This window comes from Solanum lycopersicum, chromosome 12 (assembly GCF_036512215.1).
Source record: "Solanum lycopersicum chromosome 12, SLM_r2.1".
NCBI lineage: Eukaryota > Viridiplantae > Streptophyta > Magnoliopsida > Solanales > Solanaceae > Solanum > Solanum lycopersicum.
The window spans coordinates 31,366,580-31,373,218 of record NC_090811.1 but is presented as its reverse complement, the minus strand read 5'-3'; the positions used below and the strand labels follow the sequence as shown (position 1 = coordinate 31,373,218).

The window sequence follows — 6,639 nt, the reverse complement described above, 5'->3', positions numbered from 1 at the left end:
AATCCGTTTCTACAATATAAATAAATGTTTTATTTTCAACAGGAAAGTAAAGTTTTGGTAATTTTTTACATAAATTTTTAATATTTCTTATATGTTCTTTATCTTTATTGTCGAAATAGTATTCTACATCTTTTTTAAGTTTTTTGTGTAATGGTTTTAAATGTTCTGCTAATTTTGGTATATATTCTCTTGCTTGATTTACTAATAATAGAAAGGATTGTAATTTCTTTTTTGTATATATATTTTCATCAAGGGTGATTATTTTTTGTACTATATGATTTTGCATTTTTATTCCATTCCTATCTATTTGTATTCCTAGAAATTCTATCTGTGGTTTCATAATTTCTGTTTTCTTTCTACTTAAGCTTATATCTGAATGTTTGATTATATGTATAAATTTTTCTAATAATCTTATATGTTCATCTTGTGTTTTAGAATATAATAATATATCATCTATATATACGATACAATTTTCTAACTGGTTAAAGTGGTTGTCCATAAAATGTTGATATCTACCTAGTGCATTCTTATATCCAAATGGTAATACATTCCATTCATAGAAACCTTTCGGTACTGTGAATGTTGTTAGCTGTTTAGATTCTTCTTCTAGTTTTAGGTGATAAAATCTTGATTTACAATCGAATTTACTGAAATAATTATATCCTTGTATCTATCTTATTTTTACTATTTTATTTGGTATTGGATAATTATATGTTTTAGTTTTAGCATTCAAGTTGCGATAATCAATAGCCATTATGCTTTTACCTCTTTTTTGTTCACTATTTTTTATAACTATAAATGCTGGACTTGTATGTTTACTATTACTTTCTTGTATGTAATTATTTTCTAATAGTTCATCTATATGTATTTTGAATTCTTTTAAATCATCAAAGTTATATTTTAATGGTTTCTGTGTTATTATACTACTTTCATCTATTAGTTCAATTTTTACTTTTGTCTTATGTTTTTCCCATCCTTGTAATGGATCATCGTTATATAGTTGTTCTAGTTGTTCATTTATTAATTTAACTTTATCTATTGTAAATATGATAATTTCTAATTGTGATATTTGTTTCTTATTTATATTTTCCATTTCTTGATTTTTTTTTCACTTCCTTTTATCCATTGTGTAGGTTTTCGTTGTTTATTATTTACTCTTTTTGCTCCTATTTTGTTTCCGCATGGTGTATCAAACCACCAGAGTGTTTTTGTTATTATATGTGGGTAGAATTTATCTAAAAATGGCATCCCTAATAACATGTCTTTTGTCGTAAATTGAAAATTGTACATTTCTTCTATTGTTAATATTTTATCCCATATTTGTATTTTTATATTTTTTGCTTTGTATTTAATCATACTTCCTTCATTATTTATCCTGTTACTACCATAGGTGTTTTTAATTTTTCCCATTTATCTTCTGATAGACAATTATATTTACATATATTCGCTTCTGCTCATGTATCTATCGTAGGGGTATAATATCAGTTGTGATATCCTTCTATAATAATGTTTGCAAGTATAAATATTTTCATTATTCATTTTGTTCTTTTTATAACTATCTTCTTATTTTGACAAGTTATTGTTAATTGTTCATTTTCTATATTGTATGGTTTAACTTTTTCTAACCATTTTATACCTAATGTAATATTATGATTTCCTTGGTATATTTTAAATGATATTATTAAAGGTATTCCTCCTATAATTATTTCTTTTTCCGTTGTTTCTTTTTATACCTTTTAAGCTTTTGCTTTTTATTTGTACATCCAAACTGTGGTGCTAATTTATTTTTACAACAGGATAAATTCTTGTTTAGTGCTTTTTCCATTTTTAATTTTTCTTTTTGGTTTTCACCTAGTTGTATGAACCATTGATGTAAAAATTTTAATCTAGCTCCTAAAGTATCTACTAATCCTTCATCATTCCAATCTTTAATTATTTTTGTGCTAAATGGTTCTTGTAATTTTGTAAAATATTGTTGTCTTATTTTTTTTACTTCATCAAAATTGTATTTTGCTTTGTAATAGTATTCCTTAAATGAACAAGTGTATTCTTCTATATAACACATTTTACATATAACTAATTTTGTCATAAGTTGTCTATTTATTAATTTTTCTCTGTTTTGTTCTCTTATATCTGTGGTCATACCTCCAAATTCACTTTTTATTGCTGATTCATATTTATCTAGTATATCTATATTTGTTGATGATGGAGATCTATCCATTTTCTTGTCACTTCTAAGTACTTCTAAACTTTCTAAGGGTAGATTTTCTATCCATAATCTTGTTGTTCCTATAAATGTTCTTTCTATATACCTTGGTGTTTCTGTCGTTTTTATTTTATTATCTATTAGTTGCTTAGATATATTTCCTATCCATAGTAATATCACTTTATTTGTATCTGTAACACAGTCTAGATCTAAGAAATTATATTGTTCGTTTATTGGTCTTGGTGTCCAATTTTTATTTAGTGTACTATTCCATATTGCGTTAGTTCTATCTGATTGCTGATAACTTTTTGTATAATAAGTTGGTGGTGTCCATCTAGGACTAATTCTAGGACTATTTCTGGGGCTATTGTCTGGAGTTTTAACTCTTGACGTACTAGGTCGATTCATATCTCCTGTGTTTATTTCTAATTTTTTCGATTTTTTTACCTGTTCTAGAATTTCTGTTTATGTCTGACTTATATCACTTATTTCTGATTTTTGATCATTTATTGTATCTGATTCATTTTCGTCTATTTCATTTATTTCAAGGTCTTCATTTAGTTTTTGTTCCATCTCTTTTATTTCATTAGTTAATTCTGGCTCTTTTTCTCTTTATCTGTTTCTCTTTTTGTTTAGATTCATATAATAATTTTAACTTAGCTAATTCTTTTTCTAATTCACTTATTCTTGTATTTTTTAATTCTTCTAAATGTTGTACTTCTTGTTGTGCTTGTATTTTTATTTTTTCAATTTCTTTTGATTTGTCTATTTCTTCATTTTCTTTTAATATTCTTATCATAGCTGTTAGACTATTTTCTAATTTTGCTGTTTCTTTTTCTAACATTAAATATAAATTATTTCCTATTTTTTTATATCTCCTTCCTAGATTTGAAAATATTATTTTTATTATCATTCCGTCTTGATTTTCATATGTCTTTTCGTCTACTGCAAATTCTTCTTCATTCATTATAATTTATGTATTATGTTATGTTGTAATTTATATTCAAGGTGATCTATTTGTATTTCTAACATCAATATAGCTTTTCTTTGTGCTAATATCGAATTTTTACATACTCCTGCTAACATGTTTTCTATTAATCTTTCTTTCCTATGTTGTAGTTCTTGTCTTTTTTCGTCTATTTTTTCTATCAATTGTTGCCTATATGTTTCTTTGTTCATACTGTTTTTTCAAATAACAAACATATTTGTATTCTGTTTTTGAAATTATATTTATCAAATAATTTGTCTCATCGTCACCTGTTTTAATAAGTTGTGATAGTTTATATTCTATGTATAAGGGTTTTAATTTTTTCCATATCTTTCGTACCTTTTTATCTATCTTGGTTTTCGTTATTTTAGTTTCTTTACTTGTTGTATTATTCATATATATTTTTCTATTCAAAATTTTAAAAAGTTTACTTAATTTGTTTGGGTCTTTAATAAATTTTATCTTATAATTATTATTACTTCATTTTTGCCAAACTTCAAACTTTTTTGGTTCAATCATTGATTTCTGAATATCTCTAGATCATCATATAAATCATATATGTCAAAATAAAATTCATCATAAAAATCATTTTGTATATCTAATTTAGTCCAACCTTGGGTTGTTACTTCTATTACTTCATACGTTACCAACATATCATAAATTTCCCTTTTTATATCTGTATTAAGATCTTTTAATATATAGAGTATTAATATTTTGTAATTAACATCATCATCCAATAAATAGGAGTTCATTTTATTCATTTTTTCGCTAAAAATTTTATTCCTTCTAACCCCTAAATGGATTATACTTATTTATTATGTAAAACTAATGATTTAATAACCATCTCGTCTGGTCAGTACTATAGTTTTCTTCTTTGATCAGTTACCCTAACAACGCCTCAACTTTGTTTACTCCCCTAAACGGCCTTCTTGCCTATTGGTTTCAACCTTAGGATGGCATAGTCTGGACATACTTATTCGCAGAATGTTTCTGTAACAAACTTGCTAAAGATGGTTATTATAACAATATTAAAACATGATAAACAATTATAATCAACAAGAGATTATCAGGAATAAATTGATTTAACTACTCAGGAACTTAATGTGTATCCCTGTTTCTGTAGATTTGTTGCTTCTGATTTGTTTTCCATAAATCTAGTTTTAATTATCTAGCTCTGATACCAATGTGGGGTGGAAGCGGAATTAAGAGAGAGAGATATATATATATGAAAGATATGATTTTATTATGAGAAAGAACCCTCTATTTATACAATCAAATTTACATGTATGGCCAATATAAGTGGCCGACACTTACTTTACACATCGCCTAATTATATTTGGCCGACACAAAAAACAAAATACTCACTATTTCTACTTACATAATGGCCTCTTCTTTTTATTTCTGGCCGACACACACTATTTACTTCATTTCTTTACATACTGGCCTTTACTTTTACATATGGCTGACGCAAAACAACAAAATACAATAATACTATTATTACATGAATATCTTTTTTTTATAAATAAGTAATTTATCTTATTCTAGTTGTACCTCAGGGATTATGTCATCACCTTGGTTAAACTTAGAACATATATGGTCTGGATATTTATGACCAACTAACTTACAATATCTTGTCATTAGTTCTTTAGAGATGAATCCTTGTTTTATTGCTCTAGTTGTTGGAGTAGCTTCTGGTTTTAATAAGGAAAAAATCCATTTCTAGACTTCCTCCATATCTGCTTGCCTTATTTCTCGCGAATTGACATATATCATTAAATGATCTCTTGAATAATAGCTCCATATGGCATTTCCTTGTAAATAGTTATTAGCTAACTCTTGTATGATAGTTGATAACCCATTTATTCTTTTGTTTGCATAAAAACTGGGTATCTCAACTTTTGGTATCTCTGGTTGTTGCCCTATGTCTTCTGGTATTATCATCTCTCGTGTTAATCCAATTTTTACTATTTGGATCATTGGTTTTATCTCGTCATAAAGTATCTCTGCTGGTGCTGTAAAGAATCTTATAAAAAATAAGTTTTCTTTTGTTATTTTTTTGTATATCAAAAATGATTTGTGGACCTCCGGGATTCCACTTATCTCTTCTCCTGTATATCTATAAACTGTATTTAATAGTCCATAATTATAACAAGTCTTAACTAGATTTGGTTTCGTTTTTGGTTGTGCAATTAGCTTGTTATAACCTTGTAATTTTTGGGTTAAATAGTCCTGGTTTTTTTCTGTGGTTGTGGTAGATTTGGGTTTGAGATTTAAAAAGTTTTTTTATTTTGTATAGGTTTTCAATGTAAACTTGGGATATATGGTTATATGTTTTCATTTCCTTATGCAGGCTGGCTGCGTATGTAGATGTTTGTGGTGTTGGGGTATCTACTATTTGTACCTTTGGGATAAATGGTTTTGTAAATAAGCTGTTTAGGTTTGTATTTTTCGATGTAGTTTTTTCCATAGCTCCTGTGCTTGTACCTGCAACATTAGCAACGTTATGGGTTTTAGGGAGTTTCCCAACGTCTCCTTTTAGCTCTGGCTGTTTACCGTCTGCCGAACGACGTAGCTCCGCATGTTTATAGTCATGTTGCTGACTTGTAGCTTTAGATTTTTCTGCATTTTCTTTTAGCTTTTGAACTCTCAAGCCTATACTATCCACTGTTGTACAAAGTGTAGTTAAGGTTTTGAGTATGTTCTCCATAAGATTATCTTGTCCTTGCTGTGTAACTTTGTCTTGATAGATAGTCTTTTTTGTTATCCACCATTTTACCTGTGTGTTATCTGTTCTTACAATAAATTTATCGTAAACAATATATGGTTCAAATGCTAATAAACATTTATATAATGCAAATAATTCTTTTCTGTTTATTTCCCATTTTATTTGTGCTTCTGCATAAGATCCTGAATAATATCTACAATGATGTTCTATTTTTTCTTTTTCATATTTGTATTTTAAAACTCCTCCATAACTATGATCACTTGAATCCGTTTCAACAATATAAATAAATATTTTATTTTCATCAGGAAAGTAAAGTTTTGGTAATTTTTTACATAAATTTTTAATATTTCTTATATGTTCTTTATCTTTATTGTCGAAATAGTATTCTACATCTTTTTTAAGTTTTTTGTGTAATGATTTTAAATGTTCTGCTAATTTTGGTATATATTCTCTTAGTTGATTTACTAATCCTTGAAGGGATTGTAATTTCTTTTTTGTATTTATATTTTCATCAAGGGTGATTATATTTTGTACTAAAAGATTTTGCATTTTTATTCCATTCCTATCTATTTGTATTCCTAAGAATTCTATCTGTGGTTTCATAATTTCTACTTTCTTTCTACTTAAGCTTATACCTGAATGTTTGATTATATGTATAAAATTTTCTAATAATCTTATATGTTCATCTTGTGTTTTAGAATATAATAATATATCATCTAT

At 26.7% G+C, this 6,639-nt stretch overlaps 1 pseudogene; it reads right to left on the bottom strand.

Moving 5' to 3' along the window:
• Positions 1-1,935: 1,935 nt before the first annotated feature.
• LOC138340645 (uncharacterized) lies at positions 1,936-6,285 on the bottom strand (annotated as a pseudogene).
• Positions 6,286-6,639: the final 354 nt, after the last annotated feature.